This window comes from Castanea sativa, chromosome 9, assembly GCF_040712315.1.
Source record: "Castanea sativa cultivar Marrone di Chiusa Pesio chromosome 9, ASM4071231v1".
Classification (NCBI taxonomy): Eukaryota; Viridiplantae; Streptophyta; class Magnoliopsida; order Fagales; family Fagaceae; genus Castanea; species Castanea sativa.
Genome location: NC_134021.1, coordinates 1023827 through 1036564, shown reverse-complemented (window position 1 = coordinate 1036564; position 12738 = coordinate 1023827). Strand labels below are relative to the sequence as shown.

General features: G+C 35.9%; 1 pseudogene; it reads right to left on the bottom strand.

Moving 5' to 3' along the window:
- Nucleotides 1-8709: 8709 nt before the first annotated feature.
- Nucleotides 8710-11731, bottom strand: LOC142610257 (H/ACA ribonucleoprotein complex subunit 4-like; annotated as a pseudogene).
- Between the last annotated feature and the right edge of the window lie 1007 nt (nucleotides 11732-12738).

The following is a 12738-nucleotide window of genomic DNA, read 5'->3' as shown; positions in this document are numbered from 1 at the left end:
TAATACAAGCAACACCATCAACAGCACCATCAACAATGGCAATGGACCATGCGGCATTAAAATGCTCAGCCACTGTCTTTATTCCCCATCCTTCTTCAAATCTTAAAGATCTTTTCAACAACCAGGGGCGGAGCCAAGGGGGAGGGGGGAGAGGGGGCAATTGTCCCCCTTGACTCCTTTAAAAAAATGCCTCGATACCTACTATATGATGTGTATTTAAGTAGTTTGCTCTCTGTCAGTGGAAAAAAAAATAGAAAAAGCACTCCTACTATTATGAAACTGTCCTAACACCGGAAAGAAAGAAAAGAAAAAAAGCTCCTCAATTCTCCCACACAATCACACTTCACCTATTTTGCTATTCTTAAATATTATTGCTATTCTTAAATATTATTTATTTCAAGTAGTCTTGATCTTTTCCCATCCATTCTACTTTTTACCGTACTTTTATTCCCTATTCTAATCTTTCTTGTCTTTTCTTATTATAATTATAATGCTATACACATAATATTTTTCATAATAAATTTTACAATTATAAAAATAGATAACTGTAAAGAGCTAAACAACTTACATTAATAAACCCACTACTTTATTTTCTTCACAAGTCACAATCCACCATTTTAGTAATTGTAAAATTTATTATGAAAAAGTTATTTTTGTTGGACAATTCAATTAGTAGGTTCCATAATTAACTTTTGTAGATTGATTTATTTTTTAAAATTTATTTTATATACTTAAATTAATTTCTCACTTTAATTGTTAGTAACTATGGTTGATTATTTTTGTTTCTTTGTTTTAATAATATGAAATATATGCATGTAGTTTGTCTATTTATTTTGTTTTTATTATCTATTAATATTTTTAGATTAATTTTGTTTTTAGTTTTTTTTTTAACCCTCCCCCCAGACTGAAATCATCTTGGCTCCGCCACTGGCAACAACACTCTTGGCAATAAATAGTTAAATACCTCTAAACATCCAAATCAAAATCTCAATATGCCTCCCGGTACCACAACAGAGTTCTTAAAAAACCTTTAAACAACTACATTTATTAAGGAAACCACACCGCAAACACATAAAACCTTCTTCTTTCTTTTACTGGCCCCGGCGAAGACGAAGAGCAAGGTGAAGAGTGGACTCCTTTTGAATGTCATAATCAGCGAGAGTCCTCCCATCCTCCAATTTCCTACCAGCAAAGATCAACCTCTGCACATCCGAAGGGATTTTCTCCTTATCTTGAATCTTCGCCTCCACTGGGCCTCAACACCAAAGGCAGAGTTGATTCCTGCTGAATATGCAGAGTCGATCCCTCATGAATATTATAATGGGCGAGGGTACGACCGTCTTCTAACAGTTTTCCGGCGAAGATCTGCATCGTTGAAGCTCCTTCAATGATGTCATCTTCAGCCTCGACTTTCACTTCCTCCTTTTCGAGCACACGAAGATCAGCCTCAAACATATGGGCTTCTGGGGTTTCCTTCCGATCAGGGGATGGGAAATCCTTAAATGGGTCCCAGTTGCAGATCTCCTGCTCGAATGAAACACAGGTATTGATCCGTTGACCATAGAAGGAGCTTGGAATCAACGACATTTTGAACTTGTGAATGTTGTGCTTCAGAGACTATAGGATGATTGGTTGCTACTTGCTATAGCTGAGAAATTTGGATGGTGAAAATAGTTGATGGGTTGGGTATATATCAAGGTCCCAAGGGTAAAAGAAAAGGAGAGAGATTGTGAGAGAGAATTATTATTATTATAATGTTGGGAATGGGAGAGCATTAGCCTTTCTACGAAATTATCCTATACGTTCTCTCCCAATACTACTAGAATTTTTTTTTAAAATTTTTTTTTTTGTGATAAAGTTGTAGAAATTGAGAAAGAATCCTTTGAGACACTCTCTCCACCTCAGCACATGTAATATGCGGAAAGACCATTATACTCTTAAAATTTTCAACTGGTCGCCTCCCCTTATTTCTGAAATCAAATTTTAGAAATTCTCTCTCGTCTTTTGGCTGAATATTGCAAAAGACTGAGTTTATTAGTGTTATAAATACTGTTTAAAAGTATTTGGCAAAGTGAGGAGAGAAAGTGAATTTCGACAATAGTGTTGCCGAAATTGCAACAAAAAGTATGAGAGAGGAAAGGTAGCGATGTGATGTGAGGAGATAAGAAAATTTTGAATTTCGGTAATCTCATTATCGAAATTCTTGCTGCCGAACCTTCTTGTCCAAAAGTGTGCCCGCAGTGCTATGCAAGGTGGAGTGCTCAAATAAACCAATTGTGGCAACTAAGTTGCCAAAATTGCAAGGGAGTGAGGAGAGAGAAAATATGAATTGTGGCAACCAAGTTGTCAAAAATGGAGGGAAAAAAATTGTGGCAACCAAGTTGCTGAAATCTTGGGGAAGAATTTAAAAACAAAAAAATTATGGCAATGCCTGATGGCCGAAATAGAAGGAAAAAAAAAAAGTGGCAATTGATTTGTGGCAATGACATTGCCAAAATAGAAGGGGGGAAAAATTGTTGCAATTGATTTGCCGAAAATTGGAGGGCGGAGAGAGAGAGAGAGATTTGTCCGGATAAATAAAATTTGGAGGAAGTCAATCACCTCACTTCTTCCTTTGACTCTTATTCACTTCTCCAAGTTCTTTGGAATATATTCCTTAATTATTCCCAATAAAACCTAGTCTACTAATATGAACCTATGTCATGGATTTTTTTTTTTTTTGTCTTTTCATTTCTCTCCTTGTTATAAAAGACAGGCACCATCACTAAAGCATTGCATCTCCTACATTTTTCATATTACTTCACTTACCTCCACAATGCTATATTACTCCTCTTTGCTTCAATGTGCACAACTAAGGACATTAAGTTTTAGATTAATATGAGTTTTTTTGCTTTACATATTAACTTACAACTCTAGAAATTAACAGATTTATTATTATTGTATAAATATATGCTTTGTAAATATTAGAAGCTAATACATTGTAAAATATTATGTATTGTTATTTTTTTATTTTAGAAAAATGTATTGTTGTTGTTAATATTGTTTGTATGACTATGATTATGATTATGATTATTGTTGTTGTTGTTGTTGTTGTTATTCAAATTTTAGATTAATGAATTTTTTATGGTTAGGACAACAAGAATTTTAATTATATTTGAAATTTACCATAATAAATTGTAATAGTCACCATATATGAATTTGATTATTTTGTAGTTGATAATTTATAATCACCCTATGACTTAGGTGCTTCTCAAAAGGACAAAAAAAAAAAAAAAAAGATTATGCTTTTATGCTAGGAATACTTTTTTCTTTTCTTTTTTTTCACTCGTTGCAGAATATTGCCTTGTATAGCAAATCTCAAGTAACTTGTTGATATCATTATAAATACAATATCTTGAACTCTTTTAAGGGTCAAACTGATTCATATAAACTTTTTAGTATTGTTGTTATTTTGTGTTTATTTATTATTATCTGATTGTGTTTTTTTTTTTTTGGCAAGTATCACTCTATAATTCCCACTCTTTTGGTTGGTATCACAATTGTGGTAAGCATCTCGACTCTCTAATTAAATTTATGTATGTGTTTTGTTAATTTTGAAATTATTTAATATTATTTATTGTTATTATTATTATATGACCACAAAAATTGTAATAAATTGTATTATTGTGAGTTTCTTTCAATTTTATTATGAACTACAAACATTGTAAGTTATATTTAATAATTAGCATAAAAAACTATAGTAGTCACTATATATTAATTTTATTATTTTTTATTATTGTTCTTTTGTTTTTATTTAGGATTATATTTTTTTTAGAAGATATTTATGATTATCTGATTGTGTTTTTTTTTTCTTTTCTTGCAAGTATCACTCTATAATTCTTGTATTCCTTCACTTAGTATTGTGATTGTAGCCCCCTAATTTAATTGGAAATTATTTTCTTAGTTTGTAATTTTTTATATAGATGGTTTGTAAAAAATATACTTTCAGATATTGTAATTTTTTAATCTTAGTGTTTATATATTAAAGATATTGTGAAAACGCGCCCTCACTCACACTTTACTTTATATTATGTGTCTATGAATTTAAGAATACAATAATTAGGGTTGATTACATTCCAATTATGAGTATGAGTATGATTATGATTATGATTAAATTCTTATATTCTATTTAATTTATGGTTAACCAACATCTTAATAGTACTTTTTTGTCAATTCATTAATGTCATAGAGGTTATCTCAGTCCCAAAAAAAAAAAGGTTAATTTAGTTTGATTTGTAGACAATTTCCTACCAATATAGAGAAAACTATTGTGTACTCTCGGAATACCATAAATGCGTACTCCCTCCTCTCACATGAATGGTGGGTCCCACTAACTAAATGAATAGTGGGTCTCACTAACTAAATTTATGGCGGGACCTACCATTCATGTGAGAGGAGAGAGTACGCATTTATGGTACTCTGGAAGTACCTAATAATTTTCCCTAATATAGAGGTAATGGATGTTGCATGGTTTAATTCATTGTAGCATTTAACGTAGGATATATTTGAAACGAAGCCTGGGCCATTCGATCCTTCTTTGCTAACCTAACAACAATATCACATCTCTAATGATGTAATGGAAGGCAATATACGTTGCAAGGTCAAAATTTATTAACGTCCTAATAATATCTACAACTATTCAATTTACATGAAAATAATTTCAACATTAACAATATAACATTGTACATTTTTTTAAAATTTTCAAGTTTCCACCTTACGAGTGCGACCCCAACCATTTGCACCCCCTGCGCATTTAGGCAAGCGTATCACCCCATATTTGCATCATGTAAACTATACCATGTTACTCGCCTACCACATATAGATCTTGACTGGGGTATTATCACTTCTTTGGTAGAGCGGCGGTGATTTGAATCCTATACATTTCACCTACCTACTTATGAAATGTTAATGACTCTAAAGGATATAGCAATCATTACAAGATTGCCTGTGGATGGCAATGCAATGTGCGGGCCCACTAATTTGAATTGGGAAACAGTCTGTCAGAATTTACTTAGGGTGACACCACCTGCAAATGTATTGGAATATGGTGGCCTTAAAATAACATGGGTAAGGAATACATTCTCAAACCTACCAGAGGATGTCAATGCTGTAACAACCCAACAATATGCTAGGGCATACATGTTCCAGGTTTTGGCTTTACTATTTCGAAATAAGAGCCAAAGTAGATTGCATTGCTACGTTCTCCAGCTGTTATAGGACTTTGGTTTTGCTAGGGAATATAGTTAGGGTAGTGCCACACTTGCTTTCCTTTATAAAAAGTTGTGTACTGTTGCTATTAAAAAAAGCATGGAGGTTTCAGGCCTTGTTTTCATATTACAATTATGGGCTTGGGAGCATCTTCCATATTCTAACTCCAATTCCAATAAATCCAACGAATCTAAATGGTGACAACCCTGTTTTTATATTTTCTAGTTGTATGGAATAAGAAAAACACTCAAAAACTAAAATAATAAATAACCTCACTACCAAGGCAAACCCAAAAGGATATAGATATCACCACCCAAAGGAATTTAACTAAGGATACATAATTGGATTGGCTCACCACTTAATGGGATACATAATATCACCACCCAAAAAGATACAAAAACCGAAACTTGCCACTCAAAGAAATCCAATCAAGGGATAAGAGTTAATTTAGAAGAAATTTGTCTTCTGAAAAGCATAAAGGCTAGTTTTGAGAACACTCTACAATATGATTTTATTCAATTCAGTCAAATGGATTATATAATGCTTAGAACAACCCTTTTAAGCATGGCACAATGAAATTAGCAATTAAAAACATTACACCTTCAAGATCTTGACTCATAGGTACAATAAAATAAATAAATGACTTGTCTGCCTCGGAGAACTAAAACATAAAAGCTAAATATTCTCTAGGAAAACCCCAATTAAATGTTATTTGACTTCTTGGACAAAATATCCTATTAATCTTCAAACTATCTTCTTAAATTGTGGGAACAATCATTCAAAATAATGACCTTAATTGCTGCCACTTTATTCCTGTATCACTTTCCCTATACTATCCCCTCTCCTTCCCCTCCTATCTCCATATGTTTCAAACATAGTTTTCGGTAGCAAAAGCTTGAGGGCTTCTTGTAGCCACAGAAAGCTACTACATGAGCATGGTCGATCTTTGTCCAAGAAGATTAGGTTTTATCTCGTTTCATTTATTTAATCCGTTTGCTTTGCAAGGAATGGAAGGCATATTGATGCGACAGTTAAAAGTTTCGGGTCAAGTTATGGGCACAGGAGTTCTCAAGTAGCATCATATACTAGAGCAGGTAGTCACTTGAAAGAGGGATGGCTTCTGTAACCGACAGTTTGGGCTGAACTAAGAGATTTATGCAAATTTACAAAATACATCAAGCAAAATTTGTGATCAATTGCAATAAATTTTGAGGAAGAAACTGTTAAATAAAACCAGTGAATAAGATAAACTCCAATCATATCACTTATCAAATTGAAACATCACTCCCAAAATCTCCCGCTTGAATTGATAAGTTCCACCTTACAAGAATGGTTTTGCTATCAGATGATACAGGTCATGGCACAATTGAGAATGCTAACTTTTTTAAAAATTTATAGTTAAATTGAGAATGCAAACTTTAAAAAAGCGATCATGCAGACACACCTTCACTAAAGATAGTTCCATGTAAGGACTCATGAGGGTCATGGGCATTCCTCTGTTTCACCCGTACATGTTCCCTTGTGTTCAGGGACCAAATTGGTCATTTTGAAAAATCATGAACCTAGTTGGTATTAGCCCAAATCTCGGGATAGTTTATTAGAATTTACCCTTGATTATATAATGCACTGCTGTACCATTAGATTGGATACCCAACACAATAAATAAAAGGATGTTAGAAAACTGTATTTCGAGAAGATCAAGACACAGTACAGTTTAAGGTTTTAACTTACAACTACCCAGAACCATAAACAAAGATTGGCAAACTTACCAGTCCCCTTCTATGCAGGCAATACTAAAGCTCAATTGGTCCTATGGAGGAGCACCCATTTGAGCTTCCTTGCTCTTTTTTAAGAGCCAACAAGATTATTTTCCAGCATATATTGAGTATATAAATGCTTCAACCCAAAGCTAACATTCTAGTGACAAATGAGACTCACCGGTAGCAAATTAGATAAGCTAATCAATCATGGAGACAAAACCAAAGTTAATCTTTCCTCATTTCAGGCACTAACTACTTCCATTCTTTGGCAAGTTATTTTTAAACAAACACATCAAATAATAGTGCCCATATTATAAACTAAATTTTGAGCAGAGATCACACATGTTACTAGAAAGAGTAATCAAACCTTCCTTGTTCAAAAATAGGTCCCAAAAATAAATTCTGATTATAATAAATTAACAATATCAAATTAAAGGGAGAAAACAGCCTACCAGGCAGAGCTAAACATCAAAAAGTAGGTCTCCAGAATGCTACGGAAACCATGCAGTACTCATTGCAGATTGTAAGAAACACAAGCATACTTAAGAGTTCTGCCAATTGAAAATTAATATCAAAATCCTTTCATTTATTCTTCTTTTGCATTCTTGTTTCTTCTTGCTAATATAAGCAACACCATCACCAGCACCATCAACAATGGCAGTGGACCATGCAGCATTAAAACGCTCAGCCTGTGTCTTTATTCCGTTTCTTCCTTTAAATCTTAAGATCTAGTCCTCTCTAATGTCATTTATTGGTTTGCTCAGTCCTCTCTAAAGGTTGGGGTCAAGCTATGGGCACAGGGAGCTAACATGTAAGAGAAAATGTGATTTGAAGAGGGATTGACTATATTCACAAAAAAATTTGAACTGACTCAAGGTATATGACGTGAAATAACAAATTAAAACAAGCTGATTCTTTTTTTGATAAGTACAAATGCGACCAAGCAAATTTTGTGATCATTAGTAACATAATTTGCAGAAAAAATAAAAAATAAAAAAGTTAAGAAGATAAAGTTAAAGCTAATTAAGTTGAAACAGCACTGCAAGTCTCCAATTAGTACTGGGAAGTTCAGCTTACCAAAAAGGTAGAAAGAGGCATGAAGTCAGATAAAAAAGCTCATGGCATAATCTAATATTCAAATCCTAAGAATCATTTCTTCACACAACTTCCCTAGGAGCTGTCCCATGTCATGACTCATGAAAGTCAGTGATGTTTTGAGAAGAAATTCCAACAACAAACACAATTAAAACTAAGAGAAAGATAATTGGATTGAAATTGGAACAATCAAATATCAATTTCTAGGCTCAAAGAGCTCAAAAATTATTCAAGTTTGAAACTCCATAAAATAGATTAGAAAAGGCTTCATACAATGACTCAAAAGAAGCTTATTTATAATAGCTTTCAATAATTCTAGAATCCTGACCTTTCATCTTACATATAAGAATTTAATCCTAGCCATCAAACTTCATCAAAATTCATATACTCACATGACCTTATAAAATATTGAAGACAAATAGACAACTATAAATTTAACATAACATAGAGAGATTAAAGACAATAAACCAATGAATATCTTTTTTCATTTTTTTTGGGCATAAATTTTCCTACATCAGCCAGGGTCCATATACCTCTGTCCTGTTTCTGCTCTTCTCCCTTCTATGGTCATGACTTTAGAATCAAGGCTCCACTAGTAGAGAGAAGGTATTTCTTAGCTAGCTCAGATATCCCAGAGTAAATAAAATGGAGGAAACCAAATTTCATGAAGATCAAAGATGAATTAGAAATAAGCTCTCACATAGAAGACCACATGTTATGATGTTACAAATTCACTCCCATACCAAAAACCAACTGCAAAAATCAGCAAACTCGGCAGCACTTTATGCAGGCACTAACAAATTTCAATCCAGAAATTGAGCATCCATTTGTGCTTCCTCATTCTTTACGGCCAGGAAAGATTATTAACCAGTATACATAAGGGGGTATAGATGCCTTGATTCAAAGAAGACATTCCCAATGGCAACTGACACTTGTTGACTAGATAAGCCAATCGATCTTAGAGCCACAAAAATCCAACTTATTTTTCTTTTCAAATGCATACTAATTGCATCCATACACAATCTAATTTGAAACCATATAATACATAACTGCAGCTTAGACTAGACATGCCAATTTCTAGAGACTAAACCAGAAAAAATTGGCATACATTCCTAGTTAGGGGGGAAAATTTGACATATATTTAAATAATGAAGAATTAACAAAACCAAAACTAGATAGACAGAACAGCCTCAAAGCTAAACTGGGGAAATTAGGTCTAGGAAACGCATAAAAGAGTTACAAAAACTATTATAAAAATACTCATTACAGAAGAGATGGGAAACAGATGGTCATACATTCATTTCTTCCACCTATTCTCATCTGTGTCTTTATTCTTTTTCTTCTTCTCACTCAAATCAGCCTCACCATCACCATTAGCAATGCCAGTGGGCAAAACTGCATCACCATCCTCGGCCCCTTTGCTCTTTTTCTTCTTCTCAGACTTCTCTGCTTCAGGAGAACCAGCTTCAGCCTTATCTTTGTGCTCCTTTTTCTTCTTCTTCTTCTTCTCAGCCTTCTCATCACCTAAAGGCTCCGCATTACCGTCCTCTTTGTCCTTTTTCATTTTCTTCTTCTCTTTCTTTTCAACTTCAAAATCCACATCCTCTTCCTTGATCTTCTTAACCTTCACACTCTCTTCCTTCTCAACTTCTTGGACCTCGGCAACTTTAGCTTTCTTGGAAGATACAAGAGCAGGGCCATCAGTGCTTTCATCCAACTTCTGCTTTTGCCCTTCCCCATTTTCCTCATCCTTACTTGTAATCTTCTCTTTCTTTACTTTATCCACTAAAGCAGGTTCGGTAGCAGCGGCAAGCCCTGCAACCACAGAATCACCACCAGCTGGTAAAACTAGATTCCTTACCCACTCTTGAGGTGTATTACCAGTCGGTTTCCCATGCTTATCCAACTTCCCCTCTGCAATCAACTTCTTCATCGACACCCTTGGCCCCAACCCCCATTTCCTCGGGTAGATATCCCGATCCATTACCACCCTCTTAATCTTTGCCACCACACCATGATCATAAGCTGGGATGCACGGACGCGGCACCGGAGGTGCCGCACCCGCGTCCGACGCGGCGGGACTCGCCGACGCGCGAGGGACGCCGCTGCTCGCGCATCGGTGCGGCGTCCGGCCGAGTCGGCCACGTGGCATCTTTTTTTTCCCGCCGACTCGCGCCGACGCGGCTTGAATCGCGCCGACGCGGCGCCGATTCAAGCAGATTCGGGCCGATTCGGCCGACGGCCGACCGGCCGGCTGGCCGTATCGGTCCGTATCGGCCGGCGATCGAAACGGCCGAAACAGACCCGAAACGGCCGAAACAGGCCGAAACAGGCCTCTAATCATGCTGCAACCGCCGAAATCAGCTCTAAATGAGACCCAAAAACCCTAAATCTATCCTTCCTTAATTTTATTTTGAATATTTGTTGCTTCTTTTGTGTTTTCTTTTTGGTTTTGTGTTGTGTTTTGTGAATCAAGGCATAGTAAATTAGTAATATGTTTTTTAAGAATATTTTAATAGTAAAAATATATAGAAAATATAAATAAAAATATTTTTAATAATTTTTTAATTGCCGAGTCCCGCCGCACCCGCACCCACTTTTTTCAAAAATTGCCGAGTCCCGCACCCGTACCCGCACCCGTACCCGTACCCGCACCCGCACCCGTGCTTCATAGATCATAAGTAGCCATCACAGCAATAGTCATTTCTACAATCCCCAATGAGCACCACTTCCTCCCCAACCTCAATATCATTCTCAAACCTCAACAATCCAGGAATCATCAACTTGGCACCATAGCAAATAGCATTGACAGCCGAATCCTTCACAACCAACCTCTTATAACTCGTCAAAAGCACTTCAAGTGGCATAATCACCCTCCTCAGATAAGTCTCATCCCTATAATTCTCATAAACCCATTGTGCATCCATCACATCGTGCATCGTTACCATATTATCCTTCTCCCCCGAAATCCCAGACCTCACCCTCCTCAGCTCCTGAATATGCCCTCCAACCCCAAGAATCAAACCCAAATGCACACACATGGTCCTCACATAAGTCCCAGCCTCACAATAAATCCAAAAAACAACCAAATGCTTATCTGAGTCATACTCAAGAAGCTTACTTTCATAAATAGTCCTAATCCTAAGCTGCCTTTTCACAGCAGTAATCAAAGGGGGCCGCTGAAACACAGCCCCAGTAAGCGTCTCAAGCGCCCAAGCAACCTTAGACACAGCAGGCACAGCAGAGTGCAATCTAGCAACACAAACATACTCTTTCCCAGCACCCTGTTGGGATTTAACAAGCCTAGTAGCTCTATCAATACAAACAATAAGATGTCCGGTGACTTTGGGATCCAAAGTACCACTGTGACTGGTTTTCTCAACCTTGAGAATACGTTTAATCCAAGCAACAACTTCATGAGAAGAAGGGTTAGTGGGTTTATCAAGGTTGAGAACACCATACTTGATATACTGATCGAGAGGGCGCTTGAGAGGAGAGTATCCGGAGGGAAGAGGAGTGTAGTGTCCAGTTCGCACGTTGAGGCGGTCGTAGTTTTTGAGGAGGATTGGCCACTGTGAGGTGTACCGCCCATCCGGCAGCCAATTCATATTCAACCCAACAGAATCTAGAGAAAACTATATATAAATGGCTTTGCTAACTAACGAAAGTAACAACAATCACACCCCATATGAAGCTAGGGATGTTGACATCATAACCTTTGATTTATCAGGCGGATTAGAACAGGAATCATATGGAGTACATGATATCAAACACCACCACAAACGACCAAGAGCTAAGGCTTGTAGCTCAACGTGCAATTCCAAAAAAGATAATACTAATAAGAAGTGCTATAAATCCAAGGTACCAAATGAACATAACAAAGGAAATTTTGGAATTAGGACAAGCCAAATTCATTACATGCAAAAGAAAAAAAGGACATTTTATAAGTCACTATAGGAATAACAATAAATAGTCAATGAGAATCATAAAGATCAGGACATTCTCCTCTAGCACTAGGAAGTCACTTATTTAACAATGTAAGCATCAAGCACCACTCTACCACCAAAGCAATTATTTTTGCCTAACCAGTATAAGTTTCAAGCCACCCAAACATATACAATGACCAAATTAATTCAATAATCTCTAGAAGAAAGCTACTGGATTTGGAAGATTAGAAACATTTTCAATTTCAACACTTAATTATGGATACTTGTTATTCATCAACAAAGTCTCTGTTTAATACAACCATCTTAGGTCCATTTTGTTTGGCATTTTGAGGGGTTAAAATGGCGTTTTCAAAACCCAAAACTCCATTTTACAACAGCAACTCTTCAAAACTTTTTTACAAATGCTCACTTTAAACCCAAAACACCGTTTTGCAATAGCTTATCCAAACGCACCTCTTCTTTCATAAGACATATTCATCCCCACTGAGAATAAAGAGTCCAAATACATATGTACAGACTAAATCAACACACTCTAAACCAATCAATCACTCTCACCAACAGTCACACAAGAAGTATGTGGCTGTCAGGAGAGCAATAGCTCATTGAGATTGCAATTTAAGTGGCTTAACCCCTTGAAAAGGGAAGAAAGACAAAATGCTTGATAGAAAAGAAATATCATATAATTGCAT